The sequence below is a fragment of the Neofelis nebulosa genome, chromosome 11, assembly GCF_028018385.1.
Source record: "Neofelis nebulosa isolate mNeoNeb1 chromosome 11, mNeoNeb1.pri, whole genome shotgun sequence".
NCBI classification, from domain to species: domain Eukaryota; kingdom Metazoa; phylum Chordata; class Mammalia; order Carnivora; family Felidae; genus Neofelis; species Neofelis nebulosa.
In genome coordinates, this window is record NC_080792.1 from 45,697,707 (window position 1) to 45,710,861 (window position 13,155).

General features: G+C 42.4%; 1 protein-coding gene across 2 annotated transcripts in view; it reads left to right on the forward strand.

The window, feature by feature from the left end:
- The window catches only part of KCTD1 (potassium channel tetramerization domain containing 1), a 187,670-nt gene that overhangs the window by 71,567 nt on the left and 102,948 nt on the right, over positions 1–13,155 (forward strand). The window contains exon 1 of one of the 2 annotated variants that reach the window (XM_058692460.1): positions 11,077–11,100. The exons of the other annotated variant lie outside the window; for it this stretch is intronic. The gene's annotated coding sequence lies outside the window, so the exon portion shown is untranslated. Of the gene's footprint in view, positions 1–11,076; positions 11,101–13,155 lie in introns of those variants that run through there. 2 annotated transcript variants of the gene reach the window in all.

Sequence of the window (13,155 nt, forward strand, 5' to 3'; positions counted from 1 at the left end):
ATTTCCTCCGTGGCTCACAGTGGCAGGATTGTTGCACCTGCAAAATTTAATTACACGTTTATTTTTTTTTTTTTCCACAGCAAAGATATCATTATAATTGGGGGTTGCTTGCCTTAGCCAAACTTGTTTCTTGCAGGGCCCAGGAGAAACAGTTTTATCCTGGGAATGAATAAATGATGACGTGAGGCTATCTGACATAATTACTCTGCAGATTTCAGGTTACTTCATTTTATCTACAATGAAATCACTGGAAGAATAACCTGCGTGAAGAGTTTCGCTCTTCACTATGACCGACTCACATGAATTGTGAGCTGTCTCCATGAATTGTGAGCTGACGACATAGGAAAAGGTGAAATACAGTACATTAAAATTCATCTATCTGGAGGGATGAAAGCTAGGGTATTCTGATTAATTTGATATTGGTAGTTACTATAAATATCTGACGCGGACAAATTCAGTTCATCTCAACAGATATTTGAGTGTGTTCCCTGCTCGAGACCACATGAGAGGTGCCGTGGGAAATGTGAATGAGGAAGGCCTGCCCTCAGAGCACTTGCTTTCTGTAGAAGTATGAATTTTTCAGTGAAAAGACCACAGTAGGGGCGCCTGGGTGGCTCAGTCGGTTAAGCGTCAGACTCTTGGTTTTGGCTCAGGTCACGATCTCATGGTTAGTGAGATCGAGCCCCACGTCGGGCCCTGGGATGACAGTGTGGAGCCTGCTTGAGATTCTTTATCTTCCTCTCTCTGTGCCTCTCCCTCACTCACATGCTCTGTTTTTTCTCTCTCAAAATAAATGAATAAACTTAAAAAAAAAAAAAAAAAGACCACAGTAAAAGCACATGTTAACTCGGACCCATTGTGAATGGGGGTTGATCTTCCTTAAATGATTGGGAGCATTTCAGGACACTGTACTTGCCCAAAGGGCAGTGGTGAGGAGTCCCATGGCAATACTGACCAAGCATTAATTTTTACTTATTTTTCATTTTCTTGAATTTATTTATTTTGAGAGAGAGTACAAGCCGGCGAGGGAAAGACAAAAGGAGAAGACAGAGAAGGAAAGACAGAATCCCAAGCAGGTTCCACACCATCAGCACGGATCCCCACGTGGGGCTCCAACTCAAGAGTCGGATGCTTAACTGACTGCGCCACCCAGGTGCCACCCAAGCATTAATTTTTAGAACCAGTATCTGATATCAACTAATTTATTTGTCAGCTTTTCTAAAAGTAGAGAGGAAAAGTATGTTTCTTTCAGAGTCTCCGGTATTTGGTTTTCAGCTAATTGGGCAACACAGGTTAAGAGCCATTTTATTATTTAGTAATTAGGATCAATAAAAGGCCATCAAGCTGTGAGCTCCGAAAAGAAGGAAATCATCGTGAAGTGAGAAACCTGTCACAGCATCACTGAGAGAGGGGTCGGGTCTGGTGCAACAAGTGTAGGCAGTATTCATCACTGGATCTCAAGAAGGGGACTTTCAGTTGACACAGTGACTATAGGGGGTACTACGGGTATTTGGTGGGCAGGGGTCAGGGATGAAGGGTGCCCTGCAGTGCTAGAAACAGTTTCGAACAGCAAAGACAGGTCTTGTGTTCTTTGCGAAGTTCAAATACAAACCCAATATGTAGGTGGGAATTTTCCTTATGTTTAAGAATCCAACTTGCTTTACATATAAACACAATGTATCTTTTTCACAATTTTAGATACACTGAATTTTCCCAAAATGCAACTACCATATACATTGAGAGAACACTGTGCCTTGTTTTGGGCAGAACTTTCCAAGAGTCATTCACCTTTGGTAAACGTCCTCTTCAGCAGCACTGCTCTGGAAACACATGTTCAGACCACATATGTATCCCTCACATTCATGGTGATTCCATAAACAGCCAGCTTCTCACCAATTCCTTATGTCTTCTAGCATAGCTGAACCTAGGCATTAATAATTTGTCATTCATATTATTCGAAAATACATGCCTTTTCCTGTATTTTCTCATTACAAATAAGCCAATATAATGATTTTTTTTAATTGTGGTAAAAAAAACACATAATATTTACCAACTTAACCATTTTTTAAGTATACAGTTCAGCATTAAGTACGCTTACATTGTTGTGCAATCACCCACCATCCATCCGCAAAAATCTTTTCATCTTGCACAATTGAAACTCCATACTCATTAAACAATAAGTCCCTATTCCCCCAGCCTGTGGCAACCATCATTCTCCTTTCTGTCTCTCTGAATTAAACTATTTTAGTACTCATAATATAATGATGTCTTGAGAGTCTATGTGCAGATAGGCTATATTATCTATAAATTGTATTGCCGGACAGCAAGGAGGAAGTTCGTCTTTGTTATGAAAAGGAGGATTGGATCTAACAGGGTTAGAATTACCAGTATCTATGAATCAGATAACAGTACATTTGCATGGTCTGTATCTGAGAAAATCAGCCTTTAATTTAGTAACCTATTTAAGATAAAATAAACTCATTTCCTCCAAACCTAAGCTGATTTGAGGAAAGCCTTTGTTTACTTGAAATTCTCCAGTATTATTTTGATTCCCACCTGAGTTTGACCTGATCTGAGAAACACGATAACCACCTTCAAGTTGAATTTACTCTAGTCAACAAAAATGGGAGCTCCTCGCCTACACCTGGGTATACCCTATTTATGATCTCAGGGTTCTCCACCGTGCTCGACAATTCCTGAATAAATAATTGCTGGCTGGTTGATTGGAAGACATTTTATTTATTTATTTTTTAAGTTTACTTATTTATTTTGAGAGGGAAAGAGAGAGAGAGAGAGGGGGTATCATGACTGCGCACACTGATCGGTGTTAATAGGAGCGCTGTACTGTCACAATTATCCCGAGTTGACATCTACTAGCCCTTCTCATAACTCTGACCCTAATCAAATACCACCCCAAACCAATAAAAAGAACTTGCCATAATCTGACTCATGTACTGGTTTGTCCCATGCCTGTGACTTCACGTTCCTTGAACCACCTGAGGCAATTTTATCACACCAAGAGAAATCTCACTTGTCATTCTTTAATGGTGCCATCTAAGAACAAAGCCCCTACCACTGGCATGAGGTTCCAGTATTTTTAAATGGATACAGAATTAAGTGCCATCTCCTATCTCACATTCAGAGGAAACTCGCTCAGCGAGTTCATTTGTCCGTGCCCTTGTTTAAAGAGGCATTGGGGAACATTACGCATGTAGGTACATTTTAGCAGAGTTCACGTTTGCCACCCTGTGATTATTTTTAAGGAATTATACTTGAAATGGGTCATACCACTACTGCCAGCTAATGTGCACAGTCACCACACATGATTCCAGAATACCTATATATAACACTAAATGTTCATCCTTAGAGTAATCGTACAGATGTGGGTGCTTTTAAAAACTGCAATACAGAATATTCTTGATTATTTCTCTTCTTATCACTAAGGCCATGGCGGTTTTCCCAAAATTTGAAGAATTAGAACTCTGTCATTCATGTACTTTCTAATTCATTCATTCATTCATTCATTCATTCATTCAACCTGTATTATATTCACTGGTCTAATATGCGCAAGGGAAAGCATTGGTTCCTCTTAACACAGAAGGGGATGAGACTTGGTCCCTGTGATCCAACTAGTGAAAGAGTTGTGTTTTTTTTTTTTCCATATTCAGTGATTACCTAGAAACTTACTGTTGAGCCCCTACATTCTGTAAAAGAAACCTGAGGAATTTTAGATGCAATGGATATTTACCAGTAAAAACATTTTATCATTAGTAGCAATGGGAGTAAAGGATTTAGAGATTTCATCTGGCAAAAACATCCTTAGAGCCACAGAAGTGCCTGGAACACAGTCAGAGAGTCATGGGGTAACACCCAGAGGGTGACCGGCCACTTTCACAGAGTGATGGGGTTCTAGTCACCACGTGCTTGACATATTCTCTCAGGGTCATAGAGCTGTACTCAGACTACACTGGGGCGTCCTCAGACATAACTGAGTCATATAGTCCCCCAGAAGCCTTTCCTCATTTCAGTCAACTGAGGCAGTATTTCCCCCCGTCTCCGAGATAGGAATCACTGGAATCATAGAATTCTTTCATGTTAGAGAAAGAAGGCAACTCTGTCATTTTCAGAAGAAGGAACGAGAGTCCAGAAAGGCTTGATGATTTGCCTAAGTCCTGAGGTCTCATAATAAATTAGGAGAAGCACTCAAGCTAGAGTCTGGTTCCCTGATGAGGATGTCCTTATTGGATTCCTTCTAATTAATTGTCTGTTCTAGAAACCATTCCTTGCAATGTTTCTCAGATTTTACCCTTCCTCGCCTCTGGTTCTTCTAAGCAATCTTTTTCCTCCAAAGTTCTCTACACATTTTTGCAAAACTAATATTCTGTGAACACAGCTTTTTCAACACCACTCTCCAGTGTGAGATCTATCACACTCTAAACAAACATTTCTCAAAGGGTAACTCAAAGGCCCCCTCCTCCGTGAAGCCCTCTGGTGTTGTTCCGAGGTATATTTGGAACTTGGTTGCTTTACTACCTAGCATGCGAGTACAGCCTGGTTGGTATTGTTGGACAATGGTTTTACCAATATAACTCTTTTCTCAATATTGTAGTCAAGGTTCTTTGGTTGCAGAGAAGTTAAGCTCTTGCTCTCCACGGATTGCCTGTTCTTACTCATGGGCCCTTGGCTACCCCATGACTTTGGCTTGCACGTGACTTTGGTTGGCCTTGATCTTTTAGTTAATTCACTGCTGATATCTAATTAATTCCGTTTCTCAGACAATGTATTACTCTTAATTATCTGGGAGTGAATAATTTTATGAGCTATGTGTCTCTCTGCCTAAATCTAACTTCCAATTGGCGATTTGAAGTGTGAGCCAGGAGAGGGTTAAGATCAAGTTAGAGGAGGTATTTCATAACTGGAGGTGAGCTGGGAATTATATGTTCTTTGTGAATAATCTGCACCCCCTACTTCCCCCTCAACAATTAATGTAACAGTTTGGTTGTCATTGCCATGAGAATCAGGGCAAGGTGCCCCCCCCCCCCCCCCCCGCCTGATTGGAGTCCCAAATGCCTTGCAAGAAAAATCTGACAGCCCGAATAGAAGAGTGTAGTCGGGGGTGGGAGCAAGGCGAGAGAGGTAGGAAGTGTTTCTTTTCCATGACATTTGAGCTGTGAGTTGTCAGGAAAGGAGAGATCTGAGTGGGTTTTTATCAGTTACAGAGTGAAGTTCTGCTCAAAGTGCTAAGCTTATTTCTCAGAGCCCCTTTGGGGTTGTACAGCTTTTAGGTGGTAGCTAAGTGTAGTGAAGGAATACGGGATTTGGGGGTTTCCGTGCTGGGTTCAGTTCCTGACCCTGCATCTGAATAGCTGGGTGAAATAATTTGGGGGCAAATTGTTTAAATGCTTTCTGTCTCAATTTTCCTATCTGTGAAGTGGGGAATAATAATAGCACTTCTTTGTTATGAAGCTTAGATGAGCAGATACAGACCAACCTGCTTTGTAAACTTGAACTCACCATCCAAAGGTCAAGCACATACTATTAAATGTGCCTCAGCTACGTCTTTGCTAAAATGCCATTTCTGTAACGCGCTCACTGCTTTTTTAAACCGTTTCCCTCAGCCCAAACCAAATTGTTATGTCAAAAGAGAAAGGAGGAGGAGGAGAAGGGGGGAGGGAAGAGGAAGGGGAGACGGAGAAGAACATAGACTTTATTTTCACAAAGAAGATACATTTGGAATGCAACTTTAGGTTTTTCAGCAGCACTGCCCTGAAGGTCAGTTTAGCGCAAGCAGGTACCAGCTGTGTGCTGAGTTTCCAGGGGGGGTTCTACTTCCATTCTACAGAGTTCAGTGGCAAAGTGTTATCAGTGGAGGCAAATGAGTTACAAATTAACAGGCAGCAAACAGTGTTGTCCTTGATTAAGCTCTCAATGGATCATGCTAATTACTCTATTTTTTACTTCTATTATTCTATGGTGTAACGGTTTTAGATGCAATGATTACATAAATGACTGCCTTTATACCTTACCTACCTCCTTGTTTTTGTTTTGTGTTGAAGAAAAAAAAATCATTAAAAATGCATGAGCCGGTCCGTTTATATTTAACTCGCTCATTCCCCCTTGATAATTTCGCTCACATTACTTTTGCTGTATTTGAGGTTTCATTTACCATCACCTTATGGAATCTGTTAATCATGTCTTACTAAATAGAGAGGAAACAGAGAATGGATTTTCAAGCGGCCAAGGAAGAACGTGATCTACAAAGTCCTAACTTAAAATCCTACAAATGTTTAAGCAAGGAAGGCTTTGATTATCTTGACTTCGATTTCGTAAATGATATCTTTCTGAAAATATATCATTTCGTTGTTGGTTTTCTTCCGATGGGATCATATACAGAGATAACTGCTTTTTTTAACATGGACAAGAGGAATCACAGTCACAATCTTCAAAGTGTGTATTCACTTCCAATTTGCTAGGGTGGGTGTTTCAAAAGGAGAAGTACTAGGCCTGTGTTTCTAGAACAAAAGCAGCTCCTTCTCATTCCCGTATCAGCCCTAAGATGGGTCTTCCTTTGGAGCTGTAACAATTACTCTACCCTCTCTCGAGAAAGCACATTGGGGTTGCAAAGAGATTCCATGATGGTTTTCACATAATTTTTATGTAAATAACTTTCCAATATCAACAGTTTAGAATTAGTAACATGTTTCTTGAAACACTGACAAATGCCCCGGGGATTTCTTTTCCTAACATAGAGATTTGCAGAAGCCATCCAATGCCCTGTCCTGGGGGATGTCCTAAAAGATAGAGACTTTGATGTGGTGTGGATATATCTTCTTAAAAAATAATTTGTGGAATAACATGCAACTAGTGTCACAGGAAGCCAGATGAGTTATTTGAACCCCACTGGGAGAGAGAGGATGCAGGGGACCCTCAGAGTCATTTCCCTTCTTCCTTAGCTCCCAGAGAGCTTCCTGCAACAGGGAAGGAAATCTTTCCCTTGCTCTCTTGTCTCAGGAAGCTTCCTTTTGTGGCACTAGCCTCAACACCAGGGCCCTAACCAGCCAGAGGACATAGGGGCATAGATTCCTGGGTGGAAAGAAACAGATGGCTTCGTCACAACCCCTCTTTCTCTCCCCTTCTCGATCTGGCCTCCCAAACAGAGCTTGGGAATTATTGTCTAAGTTCTCCAAGCCACCAGGGGAAATAAATGCCAGTTGTGTGGGCTGTGACTTTGGGATGAGACCACAGAGCCTGCAGAGTCAAGCTGAACCGTCAAGTGCCAGCCTCGTGAATTTCAGCACACAGGCTGCTCCAGCAGAATGTTCACGCAGACGCTCCTCGAACAAGCTCTCTCCCCAAACTGCAAATTCAGACTTCCCAAACAGATTCGTCAAGTTGGAAATCTCCATATATACCCACCCTCACCCTCTGTAGGCAGGAGCAATTTCAGAGCTGTCTTCTCAGTGAGTCGTTAACCAGCTCAGAGCCCCACAGTGCACCGGGAGCAGCAAGCTTTTGTTGGTTTGTTTTAGGACAGCCAGAAGGAGCTCGGTGGAACAGGTCTGATGCCTCTGCAGTGCAGGTGTGGAGCTGGTGTGGTAGGAAGTGCAGCCAGGGAAAACACAAGGCAGGAGCCTGGGCAGACTCAGCTGTCCTTATGGAATCTGGCTTCCTGCTTCCCTACTCAGGCCACAGATCCCGTGCTAGGATCCCCGGACAGACCGTGAAACCTTGAAAACTGGATATCCAGGAAGAAAAACGGTTAAAACTGCCAAAAGCTGCATTGACTTCATTGGAGAAGAAACTATTTTTAATTACAGCTATTTGATCCCATTTCAAAATGGCAAGCCACTGGATTCAATATAGTGCAACCAGGGGTTGTTGGTCCCTACCATATGCTTGGGTTTGTGTTAGGCGTGGGGTGTATGAGGAAGAAACAGCCCGTATCCCACAGGGCTCGAACTCCACTGAGATAATAAGCTCGCTTCAGTAAAAAATCTAAGGGACACCGATGAAAGAAACATACTTTTCCTAAGTAAAACTGAAGGTGTCATAAATTCAGAGAGAAAATTATGCAGTAATGAAATGCTCTTTGAATGGCCAATTCCCACAATAATAACAAAAGCAGTGATGAGATATACGCTTAGTGCAGATTTATTTTTGCCTTTCATCTAATGATTTCAAAGAGATTTGCAACCACTGCTGAGTTCGTCGTTTAAGCCCGACTCTTCCATCTCCTTTTGGAAAAAAAACAAAACAAAACAAAAAAAGTTGGCACTAACACTTCCACATCCCACGGGGAAGAAGTTCTGGAAACAAAGTATGCTCACCCCCACATAAGCATCAAGCAGCAAATTAAAGGCAGTTTAATTTATTCAAAAAAGTAAGTTGGGACTCACCAGAATCAAACCAATGCCCACAAAATGAAAGTCCCTAAATAAAGAAATGCGAGTTTGTTTCTTGCAGGTGGGCGTGAAAAACTCTTTAATGCACCTTGGAGTATTCTTTCTGGGTTTTCTTTATGTCTCAGAGACCTAAGGTGCAGAGCACATTCTGGGAAGGCTTGCTTTATTTTCAAAGAGAGGCTGGCTTCCTCCTGTTTGAAAAACAGAAAGGAAGATAAAGATTTCATATCCACCACATAATATATAAAGACAACAACCTGATTCAAATGATGATTTCCAAGCCCTTCGCTGCGCCCTGAAGAGCCATATTCAAATGAAAGGAAAGGTTATGAATGAAAGCATTCAATTGTTTGCAAAAATAAAGCGAGGCTCTGCCAGAGATGGAGATGATCTGGAGCAGACCCGATGCCTAATTATACAGAAATCTGATACTTCGCACTCTTGCCTGGCAGTCTTCATCTTCAAAGGACCTTACCGACATTGATGAGCTCTTCGCCTCTTTTCCTCTCATCAACTCCCAAAATAGCGACTCTTTAAAGAAAAGTTGGTCTGACTTTTCTGAAGACTTTATTCCCATTATCATATCATTCTAGGATATAGCGATCAGTATCTCTTTCCTTTTAATGTTTTGTGATGTTTCCTTTGGCTGGTTTTAAATAGATACTGTATATTCTGTAACCCTAGAAAACTGTTCTTTAGGAACATATACACACATACAGGTACATCAGAGCATCTCTGTGGAGATATTATTATAATAACAGAATATAGAAGGATTAGCATTGGACGAAGAGTACGAGATGGCTTCATGAAAGCCTCTAAGACACGTGAGCTGGGTCCTAACAGATATACACGAATGTGTCACATGCAGAAGAGGGAGAGGCATCTGATGCAGAAGGGAGCTGCATGGACAAATGCCCAGGACATGAATGGTCATCGATGGTCAAGACGTAAGGCATAATGCAGTGAGCTAGAGCCCAGACTCGGGGTTCAGGTCAAGTTAATTGGAATGAGACTGGACCGGAAAAGTGGCTGGCTCAAGGTTGCACAGCTAGGAAGTGGCATAGTAGGCTGTCTGGCTCTGAGCCCATACTGTCTAACTTACCACCACGGCTCCTCATTATACAAAGAATAAGATCGATCAAGGACCTTGCTGACTAATGGATGATACAGACAAGTAAATTTGCAATTATAACACATGCAACAGATATCTTCTCTTGAGTACCTTGTATGTGCCAGTAACTCTACTGGGCAAAGCAAATAAAAAAAAAATTAAGCTCCTGTCTTTTAAGGAAGCCCAAGGAGTCTGGTTAAGGAGAGAACAGCAATTATAATACATGCAACTGCTAAAACACAGGTCTTTCCAGAATGGCAGGAAGCATAGGGAAGACTGGCCGTAGACAGAGTGGGCACCTCGGAGGACTTGAGTGGAGACCAAAGGGCTCACATTCCATTGGTGGGTGCCATTGGCATTGCACAGAGTCATGGTCATTGCTAGAATTTATTAAGCACTTACAGTATGCCAGGCGCTATTCTAAACTTTTTTCCTATATTAACTCATTTAATCCTCACAACAGTCCCCCCATGCTATAAACAAAGACACAAACATAAAGAGGTGAAGGATGTTGCCCCAAATTACACAACATGTAAGTGGCAGAACCACAATTTGAATCCAAGTTTCTGGGCACCAGAGCCTAAGCACGTCATGACTGCAATATACTCTTACTATACAGACAGGGGGCCAGGAGTCTGCTGAAGTCAGGGAAGGCTTCCAAGAAGAGGTAACATGTGGAGTCATTCCGAAAAGTTCTCTGAGAGTTCATTGAGCAAGGGGGTGATGACAGCGTCAGGCCGAGGGTGTATGAGCCAAGGTATGCAGGATGAGAGACAAGCGTTTTTGAGGAAAAGCATTTACTTTTGTTAGCTAGATGGTGAGGCAGGGGCTGAGGGTTGGTGGGAACCAATAAAGGGGTTGGCAGAGAGTACATTTTGGTCTGCATTTGTTGGTTTCCAAGAAAAAGGAGCTTATACAAATAGGTCAAGTTCAAGGATATGAAGGCATCCCATGGACAGCCAAGGACAAGAAACTAATCACAGCCGGGACACATGTGGAGGTTGTTCCCTCTTCCGTGTGTGTCACTGCTTCAGTCTCAGCTTCAACTCTGTTCCCTGAGTCACACAACAACAGAGGTGGCCTGGATTAGGATAATGGCATTGGGACTGGAGAGCATGAGCCAAAAGAGACAGCTGTGACCTAAACATGAGGGAGCAGTGAAGGTGACTACTAGGTTCCTAGCTTGCGTGCACTGCAGAGACAGGAACCAAGGAAGGAGGAGCAGGTCTGGAGGGTGTTATGGACTGAACTGTGAGCCCCCAAATGCATATGTTGAAGCCCTAACTCCCAGTGTAGCCGTATTTGGAGATGGGGGTCTTTAAGGAGGTCTTTAATTCCATTAAATGAGCTCATAAGGGTAGGGCCCTAATCCAATAGGGCTGGTGTCCTTATGAGAAGAGAGAGAGACACCAGAGATATCTCTTTCTTTCTCTTTCTCTCTCTCTCTCTCTCTTTCTCTCTACACACAAGCACAGAGAAGAAACCATGTGAGGACACAGAGAAAAGGCAGCTATCCACAAGCCAGGAAGAGAGGTCTTACCAGGACCCTGAGAGCACCTTGATCTTGGACTTCCAGCTTCCAGAACTGTGAGAAACCAAATTTCTGTTGTTCAACCCACCCAGTTTGTGGTATTTGGTTATGGCAGCCCAAGGTGACTCCTACAGAGGGAAAGATAATTAATCCACACTTGGATGAAGACAATAGGTGGATTTAAAGCAAGTCATGAGTTGGAGTCCACAGGGCTTGGTGCTTCCGTGTAAGTGCAGGGTGAGGCAGAGCATGACCGAGGAGGAAGGGATGTTGTCCAGGTTTGAGTCGTGGATACAGAGGGTGAACTGTGGTGACTTTCATTGAGTCTGAGATTTGGGAGTTGCCCGGGGGCTGGGAGGGAAGGCGTATTTAGGATTTCCTGGTTAGAAGCAAGGGTTGTTAACTGTAGGGATGGAGGGGGACTATAATGAAAGTGGAACCTCCTTGAAAATCAAGGTCAGGATTCTAGCAGGATTGGGCCCCCTGGGGAAAGGTGAGTCTGGATACAGAGCAGTGCCCTGGTCCCCACCCCCAGGCCTCTCAGCAGGAACAAGACCCAGGAGCAGGACTGGGCTGATTCAATGATTCTGCTGCCCTTTCCTCTCATTGTTGGATGACTTACTCTTGTCGTAGTTCCTAGAAAGAGATACTGTTGGGCTCAAGAGTTTCAATCCAGGCTTCTAGTTAGCCTAGGGATTGGTTGTCCAAGGACCTATCCTTGATCAGTCAGGGCTGGTGGTCATATGATGGAATGAATACTTGGCCCAACAAATCTGTCCCTTCATCAGTGGCTGTGAGCAAAACAGCATCCCATAGAAGGGTCTGAGATGTGCCAGACAGGGTAATGGAAACATCTAGGGTCGGGGTGGTAGGAAGATCATTATTGTGGTTTTAGGCTTGCTAGGCATATTTGGAAAATAGGCACATATCATTTTAGTTCAGTTTTTTCAACAAACAAACTCATACTTGACATTGAGATTCTTTAGTTGTTTAATAAAATACCTTGGAGATTATTCCATTCCATCCCATTCCTACAAATTCCATTATTCTTTGTATCTACAGCTAGTATTCTGTTGAATAGATGAGACATAGTTGATTTCTTCACCACCGGCCTCTAGAGTTAGATTATATCCAATGATGCTTTATTACAAACAACCCTTCCAGAACAGTCTTGTCCATTTTCCTTTGTGTCCAGCCTAAACCCCTAGAAATGAATTGCCGATTTGAAAGGGATGTGCATTTTGCAGGGTACTGCTAAATTGTCCTCTAAAAACATTGTACCAATTTGTGCCTCTAGCAGTAGAAGAGGTATGTGCTGATTTATACAAATGTTTCTTAAACTATTTTGAGTCATAGACCCCTTTAGATCCTACTGAAAGTTGTGAATCCTTGTGCTAGAGAAATATACAAATGTGTGTACAGAACATATATGTATGTGTATATAAATCCCTCAGCCAAATAGTCTCTCTCCCTAGGAATTATGAGGAGAGCAGGCACATGTACACATATGTATATGAGTGCATGCATATATACATATTTGGATGCATGAACATATACAGAACATTTTACATACAATTTCTGTGGGTTTACAGACCATCTGAAGACCGCCCGCGAACTCCAAGACTTTATACTCAGGAGCCCTGAATAGACACTTATGAAGGGGTCTCCCAGTCTAGAACAGTCAGTCTCAATCTTAGCTGCACATTCAAATCTCCTGGAGAACTTTGAAACATCTTCATGCCTAGGCCACTTCCCAAACCAAGCCAATCAGATTCTCTAGGCATCACTACTTTTTTTTCTTTTTCTTCAAGTTTTCCAGGTAATTCTAACATGTACTCTGTGGCAAGAACCACTGCAGTCTAGGAGAAAGCTATCCAAGGATAGAAAGAAGTAATTTGAAGACAAAACAGGGAATGTTACAGGGGCTCGGAGCCTCAGACCTAGCTACAGGAGCTTTTGTTTTTGATGCAGGTGGGAGTGTGCGATTGATACATGTGTTTCTTTGGGAAAATGCTCAGCATACTCTCAAGGAGAGAAAATGAACATCCATGGGACCTAAGTTAAACACTTTTTAGACATTGCAATGTTTGCTGTATCTGTTTCTCCAGAGG